A 21,155-nucleotide genomic window follows, 5' to 3' on the forward strand; every position below is an offset into this window, starting at 1 on the left:
ACTGCGTGACAAGTTCGTATGCGGATTGTCCAAAGAAGGAACGCAGATGCGACTATTGGAAGAAAATGACCTCACACTGGACAGGGCTGTCCTCATAGCTGCATCGCATGAAGCTGCAGCGAAAGGAACGGCGGAAATGCAGCTAAAGGCGGCGGCACTAGGGGTGGACCAAATTACTTCGAGCACAACAAAATGCTACCGTTGTGGGAAGACAACACACGACCAGAATCAATGCTGGGGTAAAAACCAAGAATGCAGGAAATGTGGCAAGATCGGGCACATAGCTAAGGTATGCCGGTCAGGAGCAACGTACAACAATAAGAAGTCACCACAAAAATGGTACGGAAAGGTACAAGAGGTGACTAAGAAGAGTCTGAGGGAACAGAAGTCGGTCTCACACTCCAAATGCAAAGGACTGGACAGTCTGAGAATTCACAACGTGAGCAATGAAGCTGACCGACAAACTATCTGGATAACGCTACAGATTGCAAAGGTCCAAGTAAAAATGGAAGTGGACACCGGATCGGCGTTGACGGTCATGAATAAGCATGACTATAAGAAATTTTTCAAGCATATTCCACTACGGGATACGCAACTAGTACTACAGACATACACGGGGCACAAAGTATTCCCCATCGGAATGATAGAAGTCAAGGTGAGATACAAGGTTAAAGATCATCACCGGTTGGGCCTGTATGTATTGCCTGAGGGAGGACCACCACTTCTGGGACGGGAGTGGATCCGAAAAATAAAATTGGACTGGCAGTCCCTAAACACCATGACGGTGGATTCCGAAAAAGAGGATGTCAAACCTGAACGGTTGTCCAGAATATTGGACGAAGCTAAGGAGGTATTCCAGCAAGGACTGGGAACGCTGCGAGGTATTAAAGCAAAGGTTAAGATTGCAGAAAATGCAAGCCCAAAGTTTTTTAAGGCCAGATCAGTTCCTTACGCAATACGACCAGCTGTGGAGGCAGAACTGGAAGAACTTGAACGATCAGGGGTTCTGCCAAAAGTGGACTGGAGTGAGTGGGCCACGCCCATTGTTCCCGTCATGAAGTCCTCACCGAGTAATAAGCCTGGGGGACCGGGGAAGGTCCGTATCTGCGGAGATTTCAAGGTTACTGTGAATCCGGTGCTTCACACGGTACAATACCCGCTTCCGCGGATTGAAGATATCTTTGCTTCGTTGGCTGGAGGGAAACATTTCACGAAAATAGATCTGGCTCAAGCATATCTACAGATGGAGGTCGAGGAAGAGTCACGCCAGTACCTCACCATCAACACTCACAGAGGCTTGTATCGCTACAATAGACTGGTCTTTGGGGTAGCTTCGGCGCCAGCAATTTGGCAGAGAGCCATGGAACAGGTGTTACAAGGAATTCCAAGCACACAGTGCTACTTAGATGACATTTTAATCACGGGAAAAGATGAGGAAGAACACCTCACGAATTTGAAACTGGTACTCACCAGGTTGAAGGAGTATGGCCTTCGGGTTAATCGCAAGAAGTGTGAGTTCTTCCAAAAACGGATCTCATACTGCGGTCATGTCATTGACCGAGAGAGACTGCATAAGTCACCCGAAAAGATAGAAGCGGTTGTGAAGGCCCCCGCCCCAGGAAACGTATCACAGTTAAGATCATTCTTGGGGTTGATTAATTACTATCACAAGTTTCTGCCAAATTTATCCATGGTACTGCATCCGCTGAATGACCTGTTGCGGAAAGAAACACCATGGAAGTGGAGTGAGGAATGCAAAAAGGCTTTTCGCAGAAGCAAGGAGTTGATTACCTCTGAAGAAGTGTTGGCTCATTTCAACCCAGCATTACCCCTTCGTCTAGCTTGCGATGCTTCCCCGTACGGAATTGGGGCAGTACTCTCGCATAGGCTACCAAATGGCTCGGAAAGGCCAGTGGCTTTCGCGTCCCGATCATTGACACCCGCGGAGCGAAATTACGCCCAAATAGATAGGGAGGCCCTCAGTCTTGTGTGGGGCGTGAAGAAATTCAACCATTACCTACAATGTAAAAAGTTCACATTGCTGACAGACCACCAGCCGTTGGTGTCCATATTCAACCCAAATAAGGCCGTTTCCACCATGACAGCACAAAGGTTACAAAGGTGGTCCGTGTTACTTGGGGCACACCAATACGAAATTGAGCACAAAAGGTCTAAACAGCATGGAAATGCTGTTGGGTTGTCACGCTTGCCATTGCCGATGGTAGAAGAAGCGAGTATAGTGGACCCAGTAGAGTTGTTCCACTCATCCATAGTGGAGTGTCTACCGATAACAAACTCAATGATTGAGAATGAGACAAGGAATGACCCGACTCTTTCACGAGTCTATGATGTAACGGTGGAGGGATGGCCAGCACAGAGCGAACCAACACTGCAAGCATTTGCACAGAGGAAAGAACAACTGTCAGTGTGTCGAGGAACCCTGATGTGTGGATCTAGAGTGGTGATTCCACCCAAACTCCAAAAGAAGGTGCTAAAGGAGCTGCACGAAGGACATCTGGGGGGAGTAAAGATGAAAAATCTAGCAAGAGCGTTTGTGTGGTGGCCAGGCATTGATAGAGACACAGAGGAGATCACGAAGAACTGCCTAGGATGTCAGAGGGTTCAGAACGCGCCACCCCAGGCTCCTCTGCATCCATGGGAGTGGCCCTCATCGCCTTGGCAAAGAGTACACATCGACTTTGCTGGTCCATTTATGGATTCGATGTTTCTAATAGCGGTGGATGCCCACTCCAAGTGGCCGGAAGTAATTAAGATGACCACCACCACGACGGAAAAAACCATCGCAGTGTTAAGGACTATGTTTGCTCGGAATGGCCTGCTGGAACAGATCTGTTCTGATAATGGACCACAATTTGTGTCCGAAGAATTCAAGAAATTCTTAAAGAGCAATGGGGTTAAACATTACACGTCAGCCCCATACCATCCCGCCTCAAATGGATTGGCTGAAAGGTTTGTCCAGACCTTCAAGAAGGCCGTAAAGGCCATGAGTAATGAAAATATAAGTATGCAACATAAGGTGGATAGCTTTTTGTTGGCATACCGAAATGCGACACATGCGGTCACAAATCAAACTCCCGCAATGATGTTCTGTAATAGATGCCTAAGATGCCGGCTGGATTTACTAAAACCAAACGTCAGAAGAGACGTAGAGAACCGGCAATTCCAGGGCATGAACGACAGGGTCACTAGATCTTTCCAGATCGGTCAACGAGTTTTGGCCCGGGACTACCGTACTGAGAAATGGCAGCCTGGAACTATTGGGAAAAGGCTGGGGCCATTGATGTACACCGTGGACATTGGAGACAATATAATAAGGCGCCATGTTGACCAAATCATAGGGTCCGCCACAAATGGGCCACCGACTTCACCACCTTATCCGGGTGATGTTGAAACTGAGATACCCAGAACACCTACTTCCGATCTAGTGATACTGGAGTCTGCTGAACCTGACACGGCTTTTCAAGCCAAATCAGCCTTGCCAGAAGCACCTCCTAGCCCGCCTGAAATGACGACACCACTGCGGCGTTATCCTGACAGAATCCGGAAACCCCCGGAAAGACTGAATCTATGAACTGTCTTACATAAACCTGTATATATGTTAGAATGTATGTTCACTATGGACTTAGTAAGTAATAAGCTAAAAAGGGAGGATTGTAGTGTATGTACCCGTCTACCTTTAAGGGAACTATTGAATGTAACCGTTCACCTTTAAGAGGACTACTTTCGGGTGGCACTATTTGTTTGGCTTCTGTATACTGTAATACCGATAGTGACCACACCAGTATATAAGTGTTGTGGCATGATTGCTGGGGCAGATTCGCCCGGACCTTCGAATAGTAAAGACCTGTTTGTTTGTTACTTCTGAAGTCTGTGTATTTATTAACTGCACAACCCACAGACTTTACACTTTAGAAATCACTAGTTAGGAACATAGGAACAGGAGGAGGCCATTCAGCCCCTCGAGCCTGTTCCGCCATTCAATGAGATCATGGCTGATCTGCGACCTAACTCCATACACCCGCCTTTGGCCCATATCCCTTAATACCTTTGGGTAACAAAAACCTTCAATCTCAGATTTAAAATTAACAATTGATCTCGCATCAGTTGTCGTTTGCGGAAGAGAGTTCCAAACTTCTACCACCCTTTGTGTGTAGAAGTGTTTCCTAATTTCACTCCTGAAAGGTCTGGCTCTAATTTTTAGACTATGCCCCCAGTCCTAGAATCCCCAACCAGCGGAAATAGTTTCTCTCTATCTACCCTATCTGTTCCCCATAATATCCTGAAAACATCGATCAGATCACACCTTAACCTTCTAAATTCCAGGGAATACAACCCTAATTTGTGTAATCTCTCCTCGTAACTTAACCCTTGAAGTCCGGGTATCATTCTGGTAAACCTACGCTGCACTCCCTCCAAGGCCAATATATCCTTCCTAAGGTGTGGTGCCCAGAACTGCTCACAGTACTCCAGGTGTGGTCTAACCAGGGTTTTGTACAGCTGCAGGGTTTTGGCCTCAGCTGGAGTCTTGTGTACAGTTCTGGGCACCACACTTTAGGAAGGATGTCAAGGCCTTGGAGAGGGTACAGAGGAGGTTGACCAGGATGGTACCAGGGATGAGGGACTTCAGTTATGTGGAGAGATTGGAGAAGCTGGGATTGTTCCCTTAGAGCAGAGAAGGTTAAGTGGAGACCTAATAGAGGTGTTCAAAATGATGAGGGGGTTTTGATCGAGCAAGTAGGGAGAAACTGTTCACTCTGGCAAGTGGGTCGGTAACCAAATGTCACAGATTTAAAATGGTTGCTAAAAGAACTAGAGGGAAATGCGGAGAATTGTTTTCACACAGAGGGTTGTTAAGATCTGGAACGCACCATCTGAAAGGATGCTGGAATCAGGTTCCACAGGAACTTTCAAACGGTAATTGGACATGTACTTGAAGAGGACTAGTTTGCAGAGTTCTGGGGATAAAGCTGGGGTTTGGGACTAAATTGGACAGCTCTTTCAAAGAGCCGGCACAGACACGATGGGCCGAATCACCTCCTTCTGTGCTGTTAGATTCTATGATCAGTGTGAAGTCGCTGGTGTCTCTTAAGGATCTTAGAGCTTTTAAAGCTCTTCCCACAGTCAGAACATTTAAAGGGTCTCTCGTCAGTGTGAACAAGCTGGTGTGACAGGAGGGTGGATGAATGAGTGAATCCTTTCCCACACACAGAGCAGGTGAATGGTCTCTCTCCAGTATGGAGGAGCCGGTGTCTCATCAGATCCCCGGAGCTTTTAAATCTCTTCCCACAGTCAGAACATTTAAAGGGTCTCTCGTCAGTGTGAAGAAGCTGGTGTGATAGGAGGTTCGATGATTCAGCGAATCCTTTCCCACACATGGAGCAGGTGAACGGTCTCTCCCCAGTGTGGAGGAGCCAATGTCTCTTCAGCTCCCCGGAGCTTTTAAAGCTCTTCCCACTGTCAGGACAGTGAAATGGTCTCTCATCAGTGTGAACTCGCTTATGTACCAGCAGGTTGGATGACTGAGTGAATTCCTTCCCACACACGGAGCAGGTGAATGGTCTCTCTCCAGTGTGAACTCGCTGATGTGCATGCAGGTTGGATGAATCAGCGAATCCTTTCCCACACACGGAGCAGGTGAACGGCATCTCCCCAGTGTGTAGGTGTTGGTGTCTCTTCAGCTCCCGGGAGCTTTTAAAACTCTTCCCACAGTCAGAACATTTAAAGGGTCTCTCATCAGTGTGAACTCGCTGGTGATGCTTCAGATCCTCGGGGCTTTTAAAGCTCTTCCCACAATCAGAACACTGAAATGGTCTCTCATCAGTGTGAACAAGCTGGTGTCGCACCAGATCCCTGGTGCTTTTAAAGCTCTTCCCACAGTTAGGACACTGAAATGGTCTCTCCCCAGTGTGAGCTCACTGGTGTTTCTTCAGTTCCCCGGGGCTTTTAAAGCTCTTCCCACAGTCAGAACACTGAAACGGCCTCTCCCCAGTGTGAACTCGCTGGTGTGTTTGCAGGTGGGATGAACGAACAAATCCCTTTCCACACTCGGAGCAGGTGAACGGACTGTCCCTGGTGCGACTGCGCCGTTGAACTTCCAATGCAGATGGGAAACTGAATCCCTTCCCGCCATCCCCACCTTTACCCGGTTTCTCCCCGGTGTGATGGTGTACGTGTCTCGCCAGGACAGGCGATCGGCTGAATCCATGTCCACACACCGAACACGTGTGCGGTTTGTCATCGCTGCGATCGCTGCTTTCTCCTTCCATGTGCAAAGGCTGATGATAGTCAGGTCCTGATGAATCGAGTGACTCTGTCAGATCTTGACGTGATGTTTGGTCTGAGCTTCCCGCCTGTAACTGTCCACTTCTATAAACCTGTAAATTGAGATCAGAAAAGGATCAGAGGCAAACTTTTGTTTAATTTTCCCCTTTCCGACCCTAGGGGCAGTGAAGCTGATTTTCAGGCCCCAGCTGCTGCACAGGTTGGTTGAAAGGATCAGCAGTAATGGCGGCTGTAATACCCACAAGCCCCGGCACTGCAGAAAGCGCTCTGTTGACACTGAGTCCCGCGCATGTGCTCATGGCCCCCGTGCTCTCCCTCCTGCTCCACAATCGCCCGTCCTAATCGGTCCGCAACGCACATGCTCAGCGCACAAAACCCCGCAGTTGGAACATCGGGCCGCATGCGGAGCCGCAATATCTGGTACATGTGCACGGCTCAGGTGGGGGCGAGTCGGTGTTTTACCTCAGCCGCCAGGGAGGTGCGCATGTGCAGGACGACCCAACATTCTTCCTGTCAGCAATCACTCCCTCGTTTCTTTAATAAAAACAGAAAATGCTGGAAATACTCAGCAGGTCAGGCAGCATCTGTGGAGAGAGAAACAAAGTTAACGCTTCAGGTCGATGACCTGTCGTCAGAACTGCTTGTTCTTTAGTGTCAGCCAGTGACTCAGTGGGTAGCACTCTCGCCTCTGAGTCAGAAAGTTGTGGGGTCAAGTCCCACTCCAGAGACTTGAGCACAAAAATCTAGGCTGACACTCCAGTGCAGTGCTGAGGGAGTGCTGCATTGTCGGAGGCGCCGTCTTTCGGATGAGACATTAAACTGAGGCCCTGTCTGCTCTCTCAGGTGGATGTAAAAGATCCCATGACACTATTTCGAGAAAGATAGGCTTGCATTTATACAGTGCTTTCAATACCAGCAGACGTCTTGAAGTGCTTTACATCCAATGAGGTACTTTTGGAGTGTAGTCACTGTTATAATGTGGGAAAGAGCAGGGGAGTTATCCCCGGTGTCGTAGCCAATGTATATGCCTCAATTAACATAACAAAAAGATAGATTATCTGGTCATTATCACATTGCTGTTTGTGGGAGCTTGCTGTGCGATTATTGACTTCCGCGTTTCCTACATTACAACAGTGACTACATTTCAAAAGTACTTCATTGAATGTAAAGCGCTTTGGGATGTCCGGTGGTGGTGAAAGGCGCTATATAAATGCAAATCTTTCTTTCTTCACTGGTCTCACCAGCGACCTCTTCTGGCTCTTGGTTGATTGACAACCGAGAGTCCGCGCATGCTTACGCGGGATGGCGGTTTGTGCCGAGTCCGGCACAGCGACCCCTCCCGGTCACCGAGGGTAACAACCGCGCATGCCCAGAGGACACCAACCCCCCTCCCCCACTTGGAGCTGCACCTGCGCACTCGGATCCTGTCGGACGGAGTCGGCGCGGGGCATTCCAGGAAAGGCCTTGGTGTTGGTTACAGAGTCGCGATCGGTGACGCAAAGTGAGTTTTCTCCGCTCCGATTGGGTGGAGAATCACGCAGGATGGGGGGAGGGGTGGATCGGGAGAGAATAAAGAGAAATAGAAAAACCTGAGAGTCCGCGAGGCCCCGGACCGAGCGGCGTCAATTGGACAGCTAACGTGATCTGCTCGGGGCACGTGACCCGTGCCAAGGCCTGATTGACGGGAGCTTCCGACCAATAGGGAGAGAGCGGGGCGGGGCTGGAGCAGCGAGCCGGCGGTGGGTCCTCCAACCAATCGGGGAGTCCGAGGGGCGGGACTAGCGCCGGCTGATTGTCTGATCCGCAGGGCAGCGAGTTTCTCCAGTCCCTTGTTCAGGGCCCGGGGCCAGGGGAGGCTGTGGGCCTTTATTCCCCTTATTGGACACAAGGCTCTTTGGCCTAGAAATTCAGTTGGTTGCGCCAGCCGTTAGCGCCTTAGGAGGAGTAGATGTCGGGCGCTAGGCGGGTTGCGCCCGGGCGCAGCGAGAACTGCGCCTCGCCCCAACTTCACTAGAGATTTAGCGGCGGCGCAAAGTCTTTGCGCGCGCTCAGCTGCGCGCGCAGATCATGACGTCATTTCCTCGTACAACGCCCTTTGTGCGCCCCCAACCGGAACTTCAGTGGCAACGCCCCATTGTGCGCCTGGCGGCCCTAGCGACTGTTAAGTGGAACGGTGCTCAGCCGATGCGGGGCGCGGGGGGCGCAAATTAAAGCGCACTCCTCCTGCAATATAAAAGGCTGCCATTTCGCAGCACTCCCTCTTGCGAAACGGATCTTTGGAGAGAGACCAAGGTAGATAGCTTTCTGCTTTGGCCCAACACTTGGACAGGTACTTCTGGCTTCAGGCCACAGATTTCCAGTAGTCTTTGCCTTCATTGACATCTCATTGTTTGCCAGCATATTATGGGGGCTGCAATGGGTGTCAATGCAGGCTTTCTCAATTACATCCAAAGGGCTCACAGACGCCGTGAGAGAGTGGCAGCCCTGGCTAGATGGAGAGGGGGCAACAGGCGCCGGCAAAGGAGGCCTTACCCACCCAGGGTATACCGCCAGCAGTTCTCCTATCTCAACATGTCTGAGGAGCAGTGTGTTCGGAGGCTGCGATTCAGAAGGGACGTGGTCACAGAGATCTGCCAGCTGCTTGGCGGTGATCTGCAGCCACAGCTGAGGAGCAGGACGTCTCTGTCAGTGGCAGTGAAGGTGACGGTGGCTCTCAACTTCTATGCCACCGGCTCCTTCCAATCCGCTACTGGGGACATTGCCAACATCTCCCAGTTCGCCGTGCATTGCTGCATCCGCCAGGTCACCAATGCCCTTTTCAAAAGGAGACGTCAGTTCATCTCCTTCTCCATGGCCCTTGCCAAGCAGCAACAGCGTGCAATGGGCTTTGCAGCATTCGCGGGCTTCCCCATGGTGCAGGGCGCCATTGACTGCACGCATGTGGCTTTGCGGGCACCTCTGGAGAATGCCGAGGATTACTGCAACCGGAAGGGCTACCATTCGCTGAACGTCCAGCTGGTGTGTGACCACAGGCAGCTCATCCTAGCTGTCAATGCCCGCTTTGCAGGCAGCAGCCACGATGCCTTCATCCTGCAACAGACTTCTGTGGCAGACATGTTCCAGGCCCAGCCTCACCTACGCGGATGGCTTATCGGGGACAAAGGCTATCCTTTGTGTACCTGGCTGATGAACCCGCTCCATGCGCCCAGCACCCCTGCTGAAGAGGGATACAACGAGAGCCATCAAGCGACCAGGAACATCATCGACCAAACAATCGGCGTCCTGAAGCAACAGTTCCGCTGTCTGGATCGTTCCGGTGGAGCCCTACAGTATTCGCCGGAGCGAGTCTCCCATTTCATGGTCGTTTGCTGCATGCTGCACAACCTGGCTATCCGCAGGACTCAGGCACTGCCACCAGAGATTGGAGGACCACCTCAGGAGGAGCAGGAGGAGGAGGAGGAGGAGGACCAGCACAGGAGGGAGGCACAAAGTGCAAGGGCCACCCGTCGCCGGCTTATTGAACGTCGGTTCTAGGCCCCCTCTCAGGGACTGGCTTGTGCCAATGTCAGCAGATGAATGTAGCCACTCCACAAGCCCTCAGCCGAGCAGGGCAACCAGGACTTAACCAAAAAACCATGCACACTGCAATTTAACAACAATAATTTATTGAAAACCTCTGCCCTTCCCACATTACATGCTCATGTGGAGAAGCCCCCTCCAAAAACACAAAACTACCAGTCTCGGCCTTACAAAAAGAAAGACACCAGTCTCGGCCTTACATAAAGAAATAAAGACACCAGTCTCGGCCTTACATAAAGAAATCAAGACACCAGTCTCGGACTTACACAAAAACAACTGCACCAGTGTCGGCCTTCCAACAAGCACCAGGCATTTGTGCATACCTCTACTTTTTGCCCTGCGAGGGCGATGCCTTGCACATCCTTGCCTGGCCCCTGCCCTCCCTGCTGCTCCTCCTCAATGGGAGCCCAGTGGCTGCAGCAAGGCTGGGGGAAGGCTGCTGAGGGGCAGATGGCGAGACGGCAGATGCCCTTGGGGGTCGGCCTGCACCAGCTCTGGCCTTGGAGTGGCCGGCTGCTGACTGCTCCAACTCTGGCTGGGCGGCAGCAGTCTGTCCAGCAGCTCGTGGCAGCTGCAATGGCGGAGTGGCAGTGTCGGCTGCAGGAATGGTGGCAACCTGGCAGATCGCAGGTGCTCGCTGGTCGCCTGACACATTGGCACTCGCACGGGCCAGCACTGCAGCATGCGCAGCAACCAGCTGAAGGACAGATTGCTGGGCTGCTGCTGCGCGGCGAGTGCCCTGGCAATGCCTGGCTGATCCAGCGAGGGTGGCAACAGTTAGTGCCGTGTGGCCCTGGTCTGTGTCCGCATGACACCAGCCAGTGAATGGACGGCACGACTGAGCACTTGGCTAGAAGCCGACTGTGCTGCCGCGAAGTCCTGCAGACTCCTGGCCTGTGCTGCCGCGATGTCCTGCAGACTCCTGGCCTGTGCTGCACTGAATAGTTCCAGATTCCTGGCCGGTGCTGCACTGAATTGTTGCAGACTCCTGGCCTGTGCTGCCCTGAATTCCTGCACACTGCTTGCCAGTGACTCTATGGAGTCAGGCATCCTTGCCACTGCAGCCATGAGCTCAGTGTGCCTGCGCTCAGCCTGGACGGCCATTTCCTCTAGGAGGCGCACCTCCTCTGCGCTGACCGTCGCAGGGCTGGAGGCCGCACTTACCCTCTGGGGAGAAGTCCGCCGAGCTTCCCCACCCCTCCCGCGTTGCTGCAGGCCGCTGGGCCCCGGAGCTTCACTCTCCTCCGACCCTTCCCCCCGGCTCCCCTCCAGGGAAGACGTGTCCCCTACATCGCCATGGGCTGGCGCGGCTGAGGGTGGCACTGATGGGCCGGCTTCCTCTTCCTCCTCCTCGTCTTCCGAAGGGCTGACAGTGGCAGCTTGAGGGCCCGCCTCCTCACCTGGCGATTCACCATCTGAAAGCAGGAAGGCACAAGAGTAGCTTTAGAGTGAGGACAGGGCGGCAGCGAGGGAGGCATGAGTGGTGCCATTCACCGCATTGGTCGGACAGTGGCAAAGGATGCTGATCTGATGCGCAAGTGGAACGAGACAGGTCCAAAAGGTGATGCCCTTACCATTGGTGCCCAGAACAGGGTCGGCATCTCCACTGGCGACGGGGCCAATCAGCCGGCCTCCCATAATGCGCTCCACACGCTGGTCGAGGTCGGAGAGCTCTTTGAGGTCAGGACGGCCTCTGCTGGTGTCAGTTCGGTTGCGCCGGTTGTGCGCAACCTTGGCCTGCAAGAGAAAGGACGGCCTCTAAGTACAGTGTGTAGCCCTGATCTTGTCTGCACTGCCTCCCATGGTCGAATAGCTTGGACAGTGTGTAACCCTGATCTTGTCTGCAATGCCTCCCATGGTCGAATAGCTTGGACAGTGTGTAGCCCTGATCTTGTCTGCAATGCCTCCCATGGTCGAATAGCTTGGTCAGTGTGTAGCCCTGATCTTGTCTGCAATGCCTCCCATGGTCGAATAGCTTGGACAGTGTGTAAAGTGCTGAATGTGCAATTGATTTTCATGCCAGGCCCATAGCTGCTGGATGAGGGCTGGCCATTAGGGCTTTCAGGTCCCTTTGTCCATAATGTGAGGTGCACATGCAGGGATGAGGAGGACACTGGAAAGGGTACTCACCCTGACAACCCGAGTGAGGTCGTTGAACTTCTTCCGGCATTGCATAGGAGTCCTGGCAACCACGCTGTTGGAAGACACCCTGTTGGACACCTCCCTCCAGGCTTTCCGGTAGGCGCTGGGCAGCGGCCTCTTGCCACCTTCTGGGAACAAAACATGGCGCCTGCGCTCCACTCCGCCAACCAGCACCCTCAGATCTCCGTCGCTGAAGCGCTGCGCTCTCTCCCTGACCTTCTCCATAGTCCTGGGCGTTGTACAGGTGAAGCTGAAGTGGTCAGGCCTAGGTTGAGGGCTGCAGTGTGCAGGGCATGGCAGGCAAACAAATCCACCCTCCCCCTTTAAGAGCTGACCGGCGCCAGAGTGTCTGCCGTCAATCAAGAACTCGCCGCACCTGCGCTGCGCCCAGCCTCGGGGGTATCGCTCAGCACCGCCGGCTTAGCGCCTAAAGATAGTCGTGCATCGCCTGTTTTAGCGCAGCAGCAACCTCTTGGGGCGATGCGACTGAATATCGGCGAAGGGGGCGCGACTTTGCGCCGGGCGCAAACTTTAGCGGCCGCCCGACTTTACCGCCCCAAAAGTGGCTATACTGAATTTCTAGGCCTTTGTCTCACAACACACTGGCTCAGGTTTTAATAGAGACTTTTTAAATTCATCAATAAAAGCAGATAAACCCCGTGCTTCTGTGGAACAAACTTTCTAATATTTTATAGAATCATAGAATGGTTACAGCACAGAAGGAGGCCATTCGGCCCATCCAGCCCTTGCCGGCTCTCTGCAAGATCACTTCAGCGAGTCCCACTCCCCGCCCTTTCCCCGTAACCCTGCAAATTTCTTTACTTCAGGTACTTATCCAATTCCCTTTTGAAAGCTGTGATTGAATCTGCCTCCACCACCCTTTCAGGCAGTACATTCCAGATCCTAACCACTCGCTGCGTAAAAAAGTTTTTCCTCATGTCGCCTTTGGTTCTTCTGCCAATCACCTTAAATCTGCATCCTCTGGTTCTCGACCCTTCCGCCAATGGGAACAGTTTCTCTCTATCTATTCTGTCCAGAACCCTCATGATTTTGAACACCTCCATCAAATCTCCTCTCAACCTTCTCTGCTCTAAGGAGAACCACCCCAGCTTCTCCAGTCTATCCAGGTATCTGAAGTCCCTCATCCCTTATCCCTGGAACCATTCTTGTAAATCTTTTCTGCACCCTCTCTAAGGCCTTGGCTTCCTTCATAAAGTTGAGACCAAACCAGTGTTTTATAAAGGTTCATCATAACTTCCTTGCTTTTTGACTCTATGCCTCTATTTATAAAGCCCAGGATCCCGTATGCTTTTTTAACCGCTTTCTCAACCTGCCCTGCCACCTTCAACGATTTGTGCACACATACCCCCAGGTCTTTCTGTTCATGCACCCACTTTAGAATTGTACCCTTTAGTTTATATTACCTCTCCTCCTTCTTCCTACCAAAATGTATCACTTTGCACTTTTCTGCATTAAATTTTATCTGCGACGTGTCCGCCCATTCCACCAGCCTATCTATGTCCTCTTGAAATCTATCACTATCCTCCCCACCGTTCACTATACTTCCAAGTTTTGTATCATGTGCAAATTTTGAAATCGTGCCCTGTACATCCAAGTCTAAGTCATTAATATATATCAAGAAAAGCAGTGGTCCTAGTACCGACCCCTGGGGAACACCACTGTGTACCTTCCTCCAGTCCAAAAAACAACCGTTCACCACTACTCTCTGTTTTCTGTCACTTAGCCAATTTCGTATCCATGCTGCCACTGTCCCTTTTATTTCATGGGCTTCAACTTTGCTGGCAAGCTATGTGGCACTTGTCGAACGCCTTTTGGAAATCCATGTACACCACATTAAGCGCATTGCCCTCATCAACCCTCTCTGTTACCTCATCAAAAAACTCAATCAGAATCAGAGCGGTTTCTGGGGCGCGGGGAATTGTGGGTGCTGCGGCCGCCATTAGTCAGTGGCTGTGGGGAAGAGTTTTATTGCAGGCTGACGGAAGGTAGGTCCCTGGTCGCCTGTGTAGGTCTTTTTGTTACTTCAGTTTGAGCTGGAGTGGAGATGGAGGAGAAGCTGCTGGGTTTAACCCCCAGTACTTCTGAGCCCAGGAGGACCCAACAATTTCCAATGTGAGACTGTCAAGGGAGGTGGATTCTGGGGGAGTTTAGATTGCTAAGCAGACACTGTCCCTACAATGTAAAAGATTATTGTTTTAGGACCAAGTATTTCTGTAAAGGCTTTTAATCCGTTTTACATATACAGATTTTTAAAATTAATTCTTGGAATATGGGCATCGCTAGTAAGGCCAGCATATATTGCCAATCCCCAGTGTGCTGTTGAGAAGGTGATGGTGGGCCTTCTTCTTGAACCGCTGCAGTCCGTGTGGTGAAGATACTCCCACAATGCCAAGAGTTACCAGATTTTGACTCAGCAATGAACGGTGATATTTGTCCAAGTCAGGATGGTGAGTGACTTGGAGGGGAACTTGGTGGTGATTGTGTTCCCATGTACCTGCTTCCTTTGTCCTTCTACGAGCTGGAGGTTGCGGGTTTGGGAGTTTTTGTCAAAGTTGTTGTCAAGCTGCAGATGTATAAAGTCTCTCTCCTTTGACCCCTCCCACGCCCACCTCTCTCTCCTCCCATAGAGGCCAGAGTCGTGTGTAGGCCCAGACCAGGTGGCAGGTTCCCTTCCCTTAAAGACATTAGTGAACCAGTTGGGTTTTTATGACAATCCGGCAGCTTTCATGGTCAGTTTTTTCTGGTGCCGACCCCACAAATGACCAGATTCATTGAGCTCAATTTCACAACTTGCCTTTGTGGTTTTTCTGTGTTCTCTCTCACGCTCTCTTTTTCCTGTTTTAAATTCATTTTACAGGATATTAGAAAGGGAGGATTTGAAGACGGGAAACTCAAACAAAACATCACATCAAGATCTGACAGAGTCACTTGATTAATCGGGACCTGAATTTCATCGGCCTTTGAACATGGAAGCAAAAAGCACCGTTCACAGCGGGGAGAAACCGTATGCCTGTTCTCTGTGTGGACGAGGATTCAGCCGATCATCTGGCCTGTCGAGACACAAGCGCAGTCACACCGGGGAGAAACCGTGTAAATGTGGGGACTGTGGGAAGGGATTCAGTTAGCTGTTTGAGCTGGAAATTCATCGACGCAGTCACACCGGGGAGACACTGTTCACCTGCCCCGAGTGTGGGAAGGGATGCACTCATTCCTCTGCCCTGCTGAAGCACCAGCGAGTTCACACTGACAAGAGACCTTTTAAATGCCTGGACTGCGGGAAGTGCTACAAAAGTTCTGGGGAACTGACATGCCATCAACGTGTTCACACTGAAGAGAGACCGTTCAAGTGCTCTCACTGCGAGACTGGGTTTAGGCGATCATCTGACCTCACTGTACACCAGCGCACCCACACTGGGGAGAGGCCATTCACCTGTTCCGTGTGTGGGAAGGGATTCACTCAGTCATCCCAGCTCACTAAACACCAGCTTGTTCACACTGATGAGAGACCTTTTAAATGTTCTGACTGCGAGAAGTGCGTTAAAAGCAAAAAGGATCTGCTGACACACCAGCGAGTTCACACTGGGGAGAGGCCATTCACCTGCTCCATGTGTGGGAAGGGATTCGCCCATTCATCCCAACTACTGAAACACCAGCATGTTCACACTGGGGAGAGGCCGTTCACTTGCTCTGTGTGTGGGAAGAGATTCACTGATTCATCCCACTTGCTGACACACCAGCGAGTTCACAAGTGACTGCAGAGTTTGGATTCTGCTGTTGTTGCTGCTGTTAATCACATCCAGGACTGAACCATGATCATTCTGACAGTTGGGGTTTGTTTCTGCTGATGTTAATATCCCTATAACTGGGGTGGAATTTAATATTCTGGATAATATTCCAGAGACGTTAAACTGAGATCCCGTCTGCTCTCTCAGGTGGATGTAAAATATCCCATGGCATTATTTTGAAGAAGAGCAGGGGAGTTATCCCCGGTGTCCTGGCCAATATTTATACTTCAATCAACATAACAAAAAAAACAAGATTACCTGGTCATTATCACGTTGATTTTTGTAGGAGCTTGTTGTATACAAATTGGCTGCCACATTACCTACATTACAACAGTGACTACAATTGAAAAGTGCTTCATTACCTGTAAAGCGCTTTGGGATGTCCTGAGGTCATGAAAGACGCAATAGAAATACAAGTCTTTCTTTTATAAATGTCAGTTAATCTGCTTTGTTTTAAACACATTGTAGATTTTTGTCTTTTCCACCTGAGTGTTTAGCATCACCTGGCTGGAGCTCAGAAAGGACAATCTGGGGGAGGCTCGTACGGCGGGAACAGAACTTCAGCCTGGACACAGTCCTTCAGGGCCACACTGAGAGGGGCAAACGGCACTTTGGTCTTTCTCGTCTCTCTTCACTGACAGCAAAGTCCCCGTATGGGTTAATCTCGAGGCGTGTGAGAAACGTGTCCCAGCCGCTCTCTTCCATGGTTCAGAGCTCCTAGGCACGGAACAGAAGGCTCCTTTACAACTGTATTTAGAGTCAGGAAGAACAACGGTGAATGCTGGAAACGTGCTGTCAAATCAGAGATTGGTGTCAAATTGAGATCTGCTCCTGACTGAAAGGGAGCCTGTTAACTGCTGGTAAAACTACACAACAGACATTTGATCTCCAGATAAAGAAGGACCTGCAGCGTGTTTCCAGGCATTCCCTGTTTTATGGATGTGTGTGTGTCCAGGATAATTAAAATTACACAACCCGGAACATTCACGGGGTGCGATCCCGAAAGTTACTCTGGGATCACTCCCGCTGTGGAACTCCACCACTGACCCTGATGTAGGTTGTAGGCTCAGGGAGTGGGGCCTCCAGGAGTGGACGGTAAGAAAGCTGGGTTTTATTAGAAGATCAGATTTAATATGAAGTAAAGTCATAAAAGTAAAGTCTTGCTTTGTTTTATATACATGTATGTTTAATATTAGTGGACTTTGTATTAAAGACCCGTGCCTAGTGAACTATTAGCTTGTAATCACCTCAGACAGAACAGGCTCTAATTATCCCTTTTAAGCAGAAACAGACCTCGTGTGAACAGAACCAGCAGACCTGAGAACTCTGCCTGTGTGGACTGAGCCAAACCATGAAGGCCATTTGTTTCTTGAAATGCCCCAGTAAAAGCAAACTCTGACATTGTTCTGACTCGCAGATTCCTCGTAGCTCCAATGAACAGGAAGCGGTTACTCGATGAACCCTAAACAGCCATCCAATGGAATGCTTTGTTTGATGAACGTCTATCAGCTCAATGGTTTGATTGGCCGTGGGAACCAGGGTCACATGGGCTGTACCGGATTGGGCTTTAAATACAGGAACAGTTTGCAGCTTAGGTCAGAGCGCACCCCGGGAAGAAGAAAGCTGATGGCTACAGCCAAGGTGGAACATCCTTCGGGCTGTCCCTGGAGAGAGCACGCGGTGTCCGCCGGGACGCTGGAGGCCTTCCATGACCGATGGGCACCGGAGGGACTGGAGTCAATTGTCAACACCAGCAACAGTATTCGGATCTGATTTAATTATAATTTGGAGTTGATTGTTTGTGTCCCTTTAAAAAGGGGGCCCTCTCGGTAATGTGACATCGATTGATGACAATGTCATTCTAATTGGCCTTTTATAAGAGTCGAACATCCTTTCATGCCTCCCAGGCTTGGCAATGATCAAAGTCTGAGTTCATGGATACAGCTTGTTAGATTATGAGTCTTACTATATAACTATAATATTGTAAGAATGTTACAAGAAGTATTCCTTTGCAGAATCTCCCATGTAAATATTTTGCACTCATTTAGTGTGGGAGTTGTATTACTGTAGAATCTACATATTAAATATAAAGCCTGTGCTCAGGGGGATTAAGGTGTGTGGAATGTTTCACTGGAGATCTCGAACTCAACTAGGAATAGCGTAAAAGCTCATCAGGATTGTAAACAACTTCAGTCTGATATACACTGGAGATTGGTGTCAGTGATTGTGGGGTCAGTTTATATCAGACAGGAGGAGATTGGTGTCAGTGACTGTGGAGCTGGTTTATATCAGACAGGAGGAGATTGGTGTCAGTGACTGTGGGATTGGTTTATATCAGACAGGAGGAGATTGGTGTCAGTGACTGTGGGATTGGTTTATATCAGACAGGAGGAGATTGGTGTCAGTGACTGTGGGATTGGTTTATATCAGACAGGAGGAGATTGGTGTCAGTGACTGTGGGATTGGTTTATATCAGACAGGAGGAGATTGGTGTCAGTGACTGGGGTTGGTTTATATCAGACAGGAGGAGATTGGTGTCGGTGACTGTGGGGCTGGTTTATATCAGACAGGAGGAGATTGGTGTCAGTGACTGGGGTTGGTTTATATCAGACAGGAGGAGATTGGTGTCAGCGACTTTGGGATTGGTTTATATCAGACAGGAAGAGATTGGTGTCAGTGACTGTGGGGTTGGTTTATATTAGACAGGAGGAGATTGGTGTCAGTGACTGTGGGGTTGGTTTATATCAGATAGGAGGAGATTGGTGTCAGTGACTGGGGGGTTGGTTTATATCAGATAGGAGGAGATTGGTGTCAGTGATTGTGGGGTTGCTTTATATCAGATAGGAGGAGATTGGTGTCAGTGACTGGGGGGTTGGTTTATATCAGATAGGAGGAGATTGGTGTCAGTGATTGTGGGGTTGGTTTATATCAGACAGGAAGAGATTGGTGTCAGTGACTGTGGGGTTGGTTTATATTAGACAGGAGGAGATTGGTGTCAGTGATTGTGGGGTTGGTTTATATCAGACAGGAGGAGATTGGTGTCAGTGACTGTGGGGTTGGTTTATATCAGATAGGAGGAGATTGGTGTCAGCGACTGTGGGGTTGGTTTATATCAGATAGGAGGAGATTGGTGTCAGTGACTGGGGGGTTGGTTTATATCAGACAGGAGGAGATTGGTGTCAGTGACTGTGGGATTGGTTTATATCAGACAGGAGGAGATTGGTGTCAGTGACTGTGGGATTGGTTTATATCAGACAGGAGGAGATTGGTGTCAGTGACTGTGGGGTCAGTTTATATCAGACAGGAGGAGATTGGTGTCAGTGACTGTGGAGCTGGTTTATATCAGACAGGAGGAGATTGCTGTCAGTGACTGTGGGATTGGGTTATATCAGACAGGAGGAGATTGGTGTCAGTGACTGTGGGATTGGTTTATATCAGACAGGAGGAGATTGGTGTCAGTGACTGTGGGATTGGTTTATATCAGACAGGAGGAGATTGGTGTCAGTGACTGTGGGATTGGTTTATATCAGACAGGAGGAGATTGGTGTCAGTGACTGGGGTTGGTTTATATCAGACAGGAGGAGATTGGTGTCGGTGACTGTGGGGCTGGTTTATATCAGACAGGAGGAGATTGGTGTCAGTGACTGTGGGGCTGGTTTATATCAGACAGGAGGAGATTGGTGTCAGCGACTTTGGGATTGGTTTATATCAGACAGGAAGAGATTGGTGTCAGTGACTGTGGGGTTGGTTTATATTAGACAGGAGGAGATTGGTGTCAGTGACGGTGGGGTTGGTTTATATCAGATAGGAGGAGATTGGTGTCAGTGACTGGGGGGTTGGTTTATATCAGATAGGAGGAGATTGGTGTCAGTGATTGTGGGGTTGCTTTATATCAGATAGGAGGAGATTGGTGTCAGTGACTGGGGGGTTGGTTTATATCAGATAGGAGGAGATTGGTGTCACTGATTGTGGGGTTGGTTTATATCAGACAGGAAGAGATTGGTGTCAGTGACTGTGGGGTTGGTTTATATTAGACAGGAGGAGATTGGTGTCAGTGATTGTGGGGTTGGTTTATATCAGACAGGAGGAGATTGGTGTCAGTGACTGTGGGGTTGGTTTATATCAGATAGGAGGAGATTGGTGTCAGCGACTGTGGGGTTGGTTTATATCAGATAGGAGGAGATTGGTGTCAGTGACTGGGGGGTTGGTTTATATCAGATAGGAGGAGATTGGTGTCAGTGACTGGGGGGTTGGTTTATATCAGATAGGAGGAGATTGGTGTCAGTGATTGTGGGGTTGGTTTATATCAGACAGAAGGAGATTGGTGTAAGTGACTGTGGGGTTGGTTTATATCAGACAGGAGGAGATTGGTGTCAGTGACTGGGATTGGTTTATATCAGACAGGAGGAGATTGGTGTCAGTGACTGTGGGGTTGGTTTATATCAGACAGGAGCAGATTAGTGTCAGTGACTGGATTGGTTTATATCAGACAGGAGGAGATTGGTGTCGGTGACTGTGGGGCTGGTTTATATCAGACAGGAGGAGATTGGTTTCAGTGACTGTGCGGTTGGTTTATATCAGACAGGAGGAAATTGGTGTCAGTGACTGTGGGCGTGGTTTAAATCAGACAGGAGGAGATTGGTGTCAGTGACTGTGAGGTTGGTTTATTTCAGACAGCAGGAGATTGGTGTCAGTGACTGTGGGATTGGTCAGATCAGTCGGGAGGAGATTGGTGTCAGTGACTGTGGGATTGGTTTATATCAGACAGGAGGAGATTGGTGTCAATGACTGGGGCTGGTTTATATCAGATAGGAGGAGATTGGTGTCAGTGACTGTGGCTTTGTTTTATATCAGACAGGAGGAGATTGGTTTCAGTGACTTTGGGGCTGGTTTATGTCAGACAGGAGGAGATTGGTGTCACTGACTTTGGGGTTGGTTTATATCAGACAGGAAGAGATTGGTGTCAGTGACTGGGACTGGTTTATATCAGACAGGAGGAGATTGCTGTTAGTGACTGTGCGGTTGGTTTACATCAGACAGGAGGAGATTGGTGTCAGTGAATGTGGGGTTGGTATATATCAGACAGGAGGAGATTGGTGTCGGTGACTGTGGGGTTGGTTTATATCAGACAGGAGGAGATTGGTGTCAGTGACTGTATGGCTGGTTTGTATCAAACAGGAGGAGATTGGTGTCACTGACTGTGGGGTTGGATTATATCAGACAGGAGGAGATTGGCGTCAGTGTCTGTGGGGTTGGTTTTTATCAGACATGAGGAGATTGGTGTCAATGACTGGGACTGGTTTATATCAGGCAGGAGAAGATTGG

The 21,155-nt window shown here is 49.9% G+C and overlaps 1 pseudogene; it reads left to right on the forward strand.

The window, feature by feature from the left end:
* LOC147119388 (uncharacterized) overlaps positions 1–15,797 on the forward strand; it is a 383,928-nt pseudogene extending 368,131 nt beyond the window's left edge.
* The last annotated feature ends 5,358 nt before the right edge of the window (positions 15,798–21,155 follow it).

The sequence above is a fragment of the Somniosus microcephalus genome, chromosome 4 (assembly GCF_052327205.1).
Source record: "Somniosus microcephalus isolate GS21.2 chromosome 4, FLI_Smic_1.0, whole genome shotgun sequence".
Lineage (NCBI taxonomy): Eukaryota > Metazoa > Chordata > Chondrichthyes > Squaliformes > Somniosidae > Somniosus > Somniosus microcephalus.